Source organism: Pipra filicauda, unplaced genomic scaffold (assembly GCF_003945595.2).
Source record: "Pipra filicauda isolate LSUMZ 115617 unplaced genomic scaffold, ASM394559v2 scaffold58_size5111680_pilon, whole genome shotgun sequence".
NCBI classification, from domain to species: domain Eukaryota; kingdom Metazoa; phylum Chordata; class Aves; order Passeriformes; family Pipridae; genus Pipra; species Pipra filicauda.
Window position 1 is genome coordinate 571,315 of NW_024104742.1, and position 12,124 is coordinate 583,438.

Below are 12,124 nucleotides of genomic sequence, written 5' to 3' on the forward strand. Positions count from 1 at the left end.
ACATTAGATATCAATTTAATGGTATAGTTTAGAAAATATATACAAATGATTACACTTAGCCCTGTGGAATTGTAAGAAATTAAAATATCATTGGATCCAGACAGGCATAGGTTAATGCAATATTTCAGTTCCATAACACGATAGTTCATTCCCTCAACTGCTACCAACAGGGTGTACGCTTTGAATTTATTTTTCTTTTTGCCACATTATATTGCTGTAGTGCTTGTACGTGCTTTAGAAATGTGCATAATGCTACTCATTTTAGTATGTTACTTCTATATTGTTATTGTTTATTTTTTGATCTTTTAATAAAGTGTATAAAATTCTTGGTTATGTTTTTTATGGATCCATATCTACACATTAATAGGAGTTTACTTTAAAAACTTTTCAAGTTCCAGTTTATTAGTCCCAAACTTCAAAGATTCTGATGTAAAAATAATAACTAATGAATTTGATTCAATGTTGTATCTAAAGTGTAGATCAACAGAATAAATTTCTTTCCAGAAAATACCTTCAGTATTTTGAATTCTGTAGCCAGTGCCTCCTTTTTACCGGATGCATTCGGCCTATCCTATTAAAGTTACTAACACAAGACAGACATTTGTATTTTAGAAAAATAAAAAGTAAAACTTTCCAGATGCTGCCTTTTGGTTTCTCTCGTGCCTTAGACCTTTGGAGACACATGTGATGTGGTCTACTTGGTTTGTATTTTTCCATGCTTCCTTTCTGACCCTGTCTGTGATGTGATTAGAGAGGAGATCAGAGCTGTGCGTTTGAAGATAACCATGAAGAATAAATCGACCACCATTCAAAGGCCTACAGCTTTTGTAGCACAGTGATGTGTGTATTAATTTTTCTCTTTCAGCATTTGTGTCAGATACCGTTTTGAATGTCCCAGTGCAATAACACAACAGTAACCTCCCTTTGGCAGCGGCCTGGATTCCCCAGCTCTCTTCCAAGTGTCCAGCTTATCCCGGGCTGCGTGGCCAGGCTCGCGCCTCCAGCCGGCACAGGCTGGGAGAGCCTCTCACCATGGTCTGGAGCAACCACAACTGAGCTTGGCCTAGACTGCTCCAAGAGACAGTTGCTTCTTGACAAGCTTGTTTGTCCTTTTCTGTAATGTTGCATAGATTCAGAGGTAAGGAAACTGCTCAAAGGGGTTGCTACCTTTTGCCAGTAGAATTGCGTAAAAGGGGGCTTCTACCCTTAAGCTGGCTTGAGATCACCACTTGCTCTGTAGAGGCTTGAAGCTGGAGGCACCAAGCTGGGGCGTGTGGCTGTGCTGGGCTGCAGTGTCACTCTTCTCAAGGGTGGCAGAGGACAACATCAGGAAGGCCCTGAGGATGCGAGTAACTGACCTCCTGTGACATCTGAGTGTTGGTCTGGGACACCAGGGTGATGGGTGAGCCCACATGGTGCTGCCAGAGGGGTCTGGTGCAGGACGAAGGAGGGAAGCGCAGCATGCGGGGGGATCATTGGCCGTTTTCCCAAAGGAGTTAAAACATCTGGCTCTTGGGAGTTTGGGGAGGGATTAGGAGTTTGAAAATCAGTGTTTCAGGGGATGTGGGTCCAGTAGAGCTCTCAAAGGAAGAGCAGTGCAGCAAGGAGGCACTGCTGGAGGAGGCTGGGCAGATGCTGCTCCTCAGCCTCAGTAGGACAAGCTGCTGACTTTGAGAACAGACAGACCGAACCCAGGACAAATTACGTAACTGCTGCTTTCTCATCAGCCTGTTCCCCTGACTTCTCCTTGCAGGTTAATTGACTCCATTTGTGTGTCAAGGCCACTTAGAGCTTTCTTCTATAAATGACTCCTGCTTTGTCTGATGGCACAGTTAAATGTCTGAATTGTTTCTAAAACAAAAAAAAAAAGTAGAACTGAAACTTTTCTAGGCAGTGGGTGTTGTGGAAGGATGAGATCCTTCCTGAATGGTTTTTTGTGAGGTTTTTTTGCCAGCTTCGGTCTGGTTCACTTTCCTTACAGGGGGCTTGCAAGTGTTGCTTTCCTTGCAGCTGTGGGAAAAGCTGAGCCTTGGCTGCTTGGAGAAACTGGCTCTGCTCAGGAGAAGCCTCCCCCACATGGAGGTTTGGGGGTGGGAGTCCCACAGTAGCACTGAAATTTCAGGGTAGCCCATTAGCAAGAGATTTTAAATTGTGTTTCATGGCCAAACAGCATCCTTGGGCCAGGGATGTGGGATTTTACCTGGAGCCCATTTGCAGAAGTTTCGGGAGGAGCTGCTGCAAACTGTGTAATACATGGAGTTGGATTAAAGGATCTGAGCAAAACTCTTCATGGTACTGTATTTACAGCATGTGTTATTTGGAAATCTTGCAGCACCTAGCCCATTTATCTTCCTCCTCATTGGGGCCTGTTTGTGCAGGAAAGCCACATTTGATAAAAAAATCTCCATTTAGTTCTGGCTGTTGAAGCTTCAGTGGGAACCAAGGGAAAAATTCTATTTTTCAAGGCTTTCTCCACATTCAGATGGGCCTCTGTGGTCCAAAGCCAGTTTTTATTCAATGTGGACTTAGTAATGGATAAATAGATCACTTTGATCTATTTATTATGAGAAATTAAAGAATGGAGAAATGTTTGGCTAATCCCCAATGAGTTGTGGATCTAAAATATCCTCTCCAACACAAGAAGCCATTCACCCTCCCTGGGAGGGGTCACGTCAGAGTGCTTGGCAGTGTGAGGAACAGCCCCATCCTTCCCTCTTGCTTGTGCTCTGGGCTGTTACTGCAGACAGTGGACTGATGTGCCCAGTCCAGGTGGGACCCTGCCTCGAGTACTTTTTCGAAATGGCAGCACATGCCAACATAGGATCCCTGTGAATGGCCTGGGAGACTTCTCAGGTGTCTGTGGGCAGGGAGACCTGCACAGAGTCACAGGAAAAACTTGAAGTACATGGGGATGGGCTTGGAGGAGCAGATGCCCAGCAAGCCAGCTCTGTTGGGGTCCCAGCCAGGCTCAGGTCACTGGAAGGTGTTTGCTGCAACTGTCTTTGGCCTTTCCTCCCCATTTTGCCTTTTTCAGGGTGGCTCTGCCAATCTGTTTAGCAGCCCTGTGCTTTGTCATCTGCCCCACTGCTCCTACTGTTCTTCCCCTGGATCCGAAAGTGTAAATCCAGCCCCGAGGGGACGGCACTGTGACACCCTCAGCAGCTGCCTCCACGAGGATCCTCCAAGCGAGGCAGGAGACCCTGGTAGGATGCTGCTGCACCATTTATCTCTTCGCAGCCGCAGCTGGGTTCCACAGAGGTATTTCTGCTCTGCTCCGTGGTTCGTGTAAATTATTTGCTCATAAATGTTATCAGCGCCTTCCCAAGGGAGCTGCTGCCTTCCACCCTCTGCAGCCACTGCCTGCACACAGCCTGTGCCTGTAATCGATGTGGCTTCTGCTTTAATGCTTCACACCACTGTAATTCAGCCAATCTCCATGGCAGTGCTTCTGCTCCAGCTCCTGCATGTCCTGTGCACCCCTGGCAGTTGGCAGAGGGTTTTGTGGCTGTGTCCCCTCTGTGTCCCCACTCACCCCACAGCCCTTCCAGCCCTCAGTTTTGCCCCTAGACCTGCAGTGCAGTGGCACCTGGATGCCCGGAAGGGCTCCCACTGATGGACAGCTCCTGGTGATCACACTGGGGTGTCAAGGGACACTGGGGGTGTTTTGGGGTGCACGTGTCTGTGCCAAAGCAAAGGTGCTCCCGAGAACTTTGCAAAGCTTCTGGAAAACTGTTGTTGAAGAAAAAATGCGTTTTGCTTTCCCCCACAGAAACACATGCCTGAATCAAAGCACTGGGCCGCTCACCCTGTGGGGTGAGCCTGCCCGAGTGTCACACTCTGCTGTGCTGGTGAGGAGACACAGGATGTTCCCATTAAACCATCGCTGTTCTCAGACCGGTGTGCGGGGGAATACAAAGGTAAGACCGTATGTTTGCTGGGGTGCAGGGTGCTGGTGGCCACCCCTGCCCCATGATGTCGGGGTGTGCAGGAGCAGCAAGTGCTGGCTCAGCAGTTTCCCTGCTCTGAGCTCCTCTGGGAACTGGAAGTGCCCAGTCCTGCTTCCCTGGCCCTGCCGTGACCCGCAGCGAGGTTTGGAACAGGCAGAGCCCCAGCAGCGCTGGCAGGACGGGTGACGCAGGGGTCACACATGGTGATGTTACTTGTGCTATTGCATAAATCAAGGGGATTTTGGTGAGGGTAACGAGGGCAACTTGGGGCTCTGAGCTGGGCAGGATGAGGCCTTGGAAGACTTTAATTTCCCATGCTACACGGTCCAAGGGTGGGGCGTATGGCCGGATTTGGACCACAGAGGACCACGGGGTCAGTCAGAGGGTGGCCCATGCTGAGGAGAGAGGTGGGCTGCAGCTCCCTCCGCCAGGCTCTCACCCCTCTGCCAGCTTTGCTTAATTATGGGAAATCCTTTAAGCTTTCGCATTAGTGCTGTATTTAGGTCTGCACTGTATTAGGGCTTGGCGCGGGGAGTGGAGTCAGATTTCTCACTTAATAAAGAAGGTTTTAAAGGCATTTGTCATTGTGGGCCCAATGCTGTGAGCCAGGACGCTGGGGTGAGCAGAGTGGGTGCTGTGGGAGGTGAGGGTGCTGGGTTGGTTCTGTGACCTGCCACACTTGGCCCTGAACAGGTCCCATCCCTGCCTGTATCCTGCCATGCACTACCCTGCGCTCGCACCCTGAGCCTTGGGACAGACGGATCGAGTCTGCCTCCATTACCCACCCAGCCGGGGTGTACCTCAGGTTGTGCATCCCGGGGCTGCAGCTGCCGACCTCCCAGCCCATCTGCATCAGCACAGCTGCTGGCAGAGCCCAGCCATCCTCCCACAAGGCTCCAGGGCTGCTGTGCTGGCAGGAGGCCCGTCCTGCTGGCAGTAAATGTGTCATGGGATGGCGATCAGGGATAATGAGTCACGAACACCCACCGCCAGCCAGCCAGCCCGCCCGGCGGGTCCTGGGGCAGGGCTGCAGAGCACTGGCAGGAGAGGGGAGAGATCTGCTGCCTCCCTTCTCTTCTGCCTCCCCCCACCTGCAGCCCCATCGACCTGCATCTTCCACAGGGTACCAAATGATGGAGCATCCCTCCAGCAGCACTCACCTGGGGCTGAGGCAACAGGTCTGCTCCCCTGGACCAGGGTAGGGATGCAGTGGTCTCCCCGTATCCCCGCTCAAAGGTGCCTGGCACTGCCACAGCTCTGCCCACTGCTGTGGGACAGTTCGGCAAGGACGGGACTAGGGGGCTGCCTGCTGAAATGTGTGTCCCCTGGACTGCAGGTAGCTGAAGCAGGGGCTGGGCCAGCTCAGAGTGTGCTGCTGGGAGCCAGGAGGAGCATCCAGACTCCCCTTTCAGTGTGGATTTTTCCTTTAATCTCTTAATTGTTGAGACAACAGAGTATTAGATCCAGATTTTGAGCTGCTGCTGGTCGTAGCTGTGGCAAATGGCCCATGCTCTTGTGGAGGGGAAAGCTCAGCCCTTGGCTTGTGGGCAGGTGAGGAGCCCTAGAGCTTCTCTCCCTGCTTGGCCCCATGAGTGGCACTTGGGCACTTTGCTCTATGTCTCCAAACTCTGACTCCTGCAGCCACGCAAGGGCCCTGTCCCAGAGAAAGCCAGGCTTCTGCACCAGACCATGGCTGTTGAACAAAGGAAGGGTGACAAGCGACGTCCCTGGGCAAGCCCAGTGTGAGTACACATGGCAGCCCCATGGCTGGGGGCTCAGCCCAGGCCTCTGGCAGCTGCCCTCCCTCTTTCCCTTCTCCCCAGACCTGTGGAGTGAGCAGGAAAACCAACATTTTCTGGGATTGTTGTGGATCTGCTACAGAACCAACTCCAGGAGCAAAAGCAGCCCCAGCGCATCTCTCCCAAAAGCACTGCTGGGGTCCCCAGGGAGGGCCCCAGCCCCAGACAGAAATCATCAGATGGGGAAAGCTTTTATTTTCTTTCCATCTTCTCCTTCTCCAGGGCTGGGCTTGATTATTCCTTTCAGCAACACAAAGTGCTAGAGAGGCTCAGCAGCCAGAGATCAATTTTCTCTGCTCCTGACGCAATATCTCTGTGCACGGGGAAGTGGCTTTTTCCTTCCCCTCTGCATCGTGCTGAGACTTGGTGGGTGACACCAGGGGCGGTGGCAGCTGCCTCGCCAGCGGGAGGGTGACAGGAAACCCCGTGGAGCCACACAGCCCGGCCCTGTGCCAGCCCTCACCCCGTGCAGTGCTGATGGAGGGCATCAAAGCCTTTCACTCACAGCCATTGAAAAGCAAAGCTATTGCTGGGAAAAAAATCCCAGCTCGGCTCAGACATCAGTGTCACTTCAAGGCGCAGCGCAGGACGGGACCCTCAGCCGCTGGCTGCTGTGACGTCCCCTCTCATTCACCACGAGGCACTGGCTAATGGAGAATGATTTTCTTTCTAGGGAATGTGAAAAATTTGTCTCTGCAGGAATAATATGCAAAGACCTCATGTTTAAGTGATTGGAACACAGTGGTGGCATAAGGTATGAAGACTAAACAGAGGGATTCGAGACGCTTCGCAATTACGCAGCCAAGCTAAGGAAAAAGAAAGAATTAAGAGTGTTGAGGAATTTTAAGAGGATGGGAAAGAATTTGGCATGGGATTAAAAATTGGAGAAAAGATTAGAAAAGCAAAAAGCAGAGGATGAGAAAAGCCTGAGGCGTGAGGCAGATGGGCCAGAGCAAGGAGATCTGCCAGCCCATGGACAAGGACTAGCCTAGGGATGATCCTCAGCACTCTCCCCACAGCATCCCAAGTCCACATCCCCACACGAGCTGTCTCCAGGTCTGCTGTGGCACAAGGCAGAGGCAGGAGCATTCTCTCCTTGGCACTAGCATAGCTGGGCTCATTTAGGGGCTGCTGACCCCAAAGTGCCCATGGCCATAAGGCAGCGGGCCCTCGATGTGACCAGCGGCTCTGTCTGTGCAGGGACAGGGACAGGAGGCAGCTGCTGTCCCAGAGGCTGGGAGGGAGGTCTGGCCATGGCAGAGCCACGCTTGCTTTCACCAGCCACGGGTTTGATCTTCTCCAGGCTGTGCAAATTAGGAAATTCTTTGGAACACCAAAGTGTCGCACTGCAATACCGAACCAGGAAACAGCCCCTCACTGCTGAAGGCAGAGATACAGCTGGGGTTTGGATCACCAGCTTTTATCCACAAAATGAACTCGAGCAGGTTCATAAACTGCGGAACAAAATACTGAAGACCACAGGCAATTACAGCAGAGACCTCTGGAGTCCTCCCCAGCACAGGGAGCCCAGCGAGGCTGTCGACGGCTCCCACTGCTGCTGATCCTGGCTGGCAAATATTAATTCTGTTTTTTCAAGTTGAGAAATTAACCGCTTTGCAACCCCTCCAATTTGAATACTCTAATTAAGCAGTTCCGGTGCTTTTCTCCTCCAAGGACCTTCCCTGGCCAAGCGCTTTAACCCCTTGATTCCCGTGCTGGATTCATGGAGCAGCCAGCCTCTGAGGCCTGCTCGTTTGACTCCCTCGGATGACAATGATGGATGCCACATGTTATCCAGGCTGCAGCTTTCTGGGATATTGTGGAGACCCTCGCTGGTGCTTGGATTGCCTCCAAGTGGCCAGGTGTCCTTTCCATGGGAGCTGACAGGCTCTGGCACGGCGGACACACAGCTTTGTACCATCGGCCTCCCTTGACAGGAAGGCTGATAAAGAGTCTCATAATGAGCTCTCCGTGTTCCCGCTCTGCAGACGGTTTGTTGGCTGTTGGCAAATGTGGTCTGGGGAGAAGCTCTGCCTGGCTGGCCATTGCTCACAGCTCTGCCACTGCACTGGTCTGGAAAACCTTCCCCTCCAGCCTCAGGGTGATCTTCTCCAGAAGCATCTCAGCCATGACCTGCCTCCGCCCTCATTGGAGCGGCCATTTGGGGACATGTGCCTGGCACAGAGACTGTCTGGTGACATTGTCACGTACACACATCCTCAGCTGTGTTTGGAGAAAAGCAATGGGTGGGAAAGTGAGTGCCATCGGCATGGGGAACAGGGCCGTGCCATGCAGATGTCCTGTGATATTCTCATATGATATTCCATGATTTTAAATCAAGTAGGATGTACCACCCTGCAGCACTTGGTGACAGTGGCACTGCCCTCCTGGGAAATGTATGTCCCACGTGCCACGAGTGCTGCCAGGACCCAGGTTTTGCACATCCCATCCCAGGCAGAAGTGATGCTCCGTGTTGTAAAGAGGCACAAATATTTCGGCAGAAACGTCCCCGTGTCACCCACCCAAGGCACTGAGGTCCTGCCACCAGGGCAAGGGGCTTGGCTGCCCCAGTGACACCGCCCGTCCTAGGGCTGGAGATGAGACAACGCAGTGGGTGTTGTGGTCTCAGGTCACTGCACAACCTGGCAGCGCCCGCCCGGGGCCTCGGCACGCTTTAATGAGCTCAGCGCCGGAGCTTCCGCCGAGGAATTAACGATTCGGAATAATACTTGTCACTTCGCTGTGAGGAAATTGTCAAGCGAAAAGCAATTTATTAAGAAAAGAAGAAAGAAATGTTTTTGCTTATTAAGATCAACATCATATTAAAGTATCCTCTCAATACCCCGTTTGGGTTGGATTTTACGTTTTCTCTCTCTCATTCTCTCCAATGGCAGTAAAGCAGAGGGTTTCACTCAAATTGATTGCTGGCTGCTTCATTTGGCCAGCAAATTTCATGAGCAAGGTTACACATTTCTGTAGCATCTGAATTGCAAATGCTGCAGGAATGCAATAAGAAAAGGAAAACACGTGGAATTTTTAAAGCAAATGGGAACTCTTCTGTTGGACATTAGTTTAAAATTGCTTTATTTTCACAAATCTTAAAAACATATCTTGACAGAATATTTACCTTGCCCACTCCTTTCTTTTAATTTGAGGTTTAAAGCAACAGGTTTGGTTTATGTGTTCACTGTTTCTTTCTGGCTTTTCAGCCTTAGGGAACTGTATTTTCAGTTTTACTCTGATGTTGGCTGGAAACTTTAAAATATATATGTATATATATTTCTAGGGAGAAGTTGTGACATGTATTGGTGATTTGGCAAGGTCGAACCTGAGGATAGCTCCGTCCCCTCAGCTTTACAGAAGTTCATGGAAGCTGGTACCCAAGGAGAGTGTGCCATGCTGGCATCATGCTGAGCATGTGGAGGACAGGCCAGGATTACAGCAGCTCAGACTGTGAAGGGCAGCAAGGAGATAGCTCGACGTCAGGAGAAAATAGGAAGAGAAATGACCCGTGAAACCACATTTCTGGCTGCACCACCAGCTTCCTCACGTGGAGCAGTGACTCATCACCACGCAGAGACATGGAGACCTGCTCGCCCGCCCTGGGGCAGGATGCTGATCCTGCAGCAGCATCAGAGGGGATAACCAGGACAGAGGGCTGCTGCAGGGACAAGGGGCTGCAGGCAGTGAGTGTGGCAGGGTGTAGCAACATCATCCTCCACTGTGCTGCTGCTCAGCAGCAACAACCAGCTCCCGGGCCAAGCTCTTCTAAACGGCTGGTGATCTGGTACCATGCCTGGGGACCAAAGACAGATGCTTCTCCTCCCAGAAATCCCAATAATTTCCTTGTATCAATTATATTTCAGTGCAGTCCCACGTCTGCCTCAGAATCAGTAATTGCTTTGGAAAATGTCCTTTGCCTTCTTTTGAAGTGCCAGCATGCCTTTTGTTGCTACTAAAGTAACAATTAAAAACTGAGGAATGGCAGGAAATATGAAATTTCTGAGAAAGGTCCTCAGGATTTGCCTCTGCGTCATCTCTATGTTGGCAGGAAAAGCTGGCAAAGAAGAAGAGTATCTCAGCAGGTTGTGAAACAGCCCAAGAATTAGGAGTCTGGGCCAGATGGACACATCCACTGTAACCTGATGGGGCTGAGATCAAAAGCTGTCATTGCAGTTACGTGACCGGTGTGACAGGACCTCCTTGCATGAGGTACGTGAGAGCAGTCCCCAGTGCTCCAGCAGCCATTCCAGCCCCCAGGAGCTGGTCCCTGCCCTGCAGCTTACACGCTGAACACCATAAGGCACGGTAAGTGGATTAGCAAAACCTCTGGAAGAGGAGAAGAAGAAATGACATTTGGTCTTAAGCTGGTTTTGCACGTATTTACGCAAATGATGTGCCCATCTAGACGGCAAGTGAGGTGAAATCCAGGCTATCCCTGCTGCCCTGGCTCAGCAGCCTGCTGCAGGGCTCCTGGCAGGGAAGAGCCTGGTTTGTAGCTCGGGCAGACACAGTGAGTCAGAGCCGCGAGCCGATCGATGCTGACAGCAGGGACAGCCTGTGAGAGGCGGCAGCAGCCGGGCAGCGTCCACGCTGTGGCTGCGGTGGGGAGGCTTTGGCTGCTGGGGAGGTGCTGCAGCCCCACCCTGGCATCCACAGGAGATGCTCCAGTCTCCTCACTCCCTCCAGAGCTTGAGGATGCTCTTCTGTCACCTCTCGGGGCTGGCTCTGCAGGGCAGGGCACTGCCCGCTCCTGTTCCTGCCTCCTTGTTGGGCACAGCACCAGGCAGGATCCATCTCTCGCACTGGTGAGATATTCCTGGCCCTTGCTTGTGCCATCTGTCTGTTCCCTGAACATCCCTGCAGGATCTCTGTCTTAGCAGGTTAATTTAATAAGGGCCTGTTTTATTGTTGCTGGCTGCGGGCACGGCGTAGAGCAGCCGAGTCCATCAGCAGCACAGAGCTGCTCTGGCAGCAACCGAATCCTGCCCGGATGTTCATTTGGGAGGGTTGTTTTGCTGGGAAAGGGCAAACCCTCCTGGGGCAGCACCCAGGGTTGAGCCCTGCTCCCTTCTCCTTGGCAGGAGCCGTGGAGAAAGTGGCAGCAGAGATTAAATCAGGTCTTTGACCTGGGACGTGCCACACCTCACCGGGATGAGGTGGTGATAGAGAGGGAGTGGCAGCGGCGGTATCGGCAGGAGGTGCCCTGCGTGGCCGGCTCAGGGCTTGGCCATTTATGGCAGAAGCAGCTATTCCTATCCAGAGTTTCAAAACCTTTTACATCACCAGCTATTTTTGTGGGTCGGGATGTGTGGTGGGGCACAAGGCGGTGAAGGAGCTGTGCAAACAGTTTGATGAAGGGAACAACTCGTTTTAAGGACAACGAACAACCTGGTGCATTTTGAGATCGGTCTTTTTTTTTTTTTTTTCAGCTCTAGATACGTATGCCCAGGTATAAAGTGCTGTAAGTTGGGAAATAAATCTTGGGAATATAAATTGATACTGACTATGCACCCAGAGGAAAAATATCCAGTTCCCCAATCCCGTGCCCACCTGCCTGGGCTTCCCCCCAGCCCGGGAGGGAGGCGTTGCTGGTTAAGTCAATTGCACAGAAATGTATTTGGCTTTTCTCCTGCTGTGCTCTTTGCCCCGTTCCACTCCCGTAGTTCCTCCACCCATCACAAACATAAAGGACCAGCAGTGCCACAAAGACACGCACATAATGAATCTAAGTGACCGTGTAATCTCATTATTGTCACCCTCATCCTCCCTTGCCCCTTTCCTCCCTCCCCCCATTTGTCACTGTCACCGACTGTGTCATGGTTAAAATTAGATGGGAAGCTCCTCTGGGAGCAACCACGGCTTTCCTTTATCCCGAGCACCGAGTGCATTAAGGTACTTTCCAACTGCTCGTGAGTTCTAATGGGGTTGAAGTAGGAGGCAGCCTGTTTTAATGCTCACCTTTTTACATTTTCGAGCTGATTCACCAGCCACATGAAAATCCCCCATCCAGGCACAGCCACCTCATTCCAGCAATTCCCTTGACAACACAATTTTGGAGGCAGTGGCAAAGGAAGGAGAGGGGTTATTGCTTACATGTAATAAAGAAGAATCAAATTTGGTGTAACTTAAGTAACATTTGTTCTGGAGGATAAAAATCCTTATCGACCTTTTCCCATAATGGACCTATTCTCTTAATGGAAAGAAAGTGAATAAAATAATGCTGTTTGTGAAAACAGACACAAGCAGAGTCACCTCCTAGGTAGCTTTTCTTTGGACGATTTTAGCCTTGACACCTCTCCGGGGCCCGCTGGGTGCGCAGGACGGACGCGACAAGAACAGGCAGCGATGTCTGCGTTGGACTTGCAATCAAACACT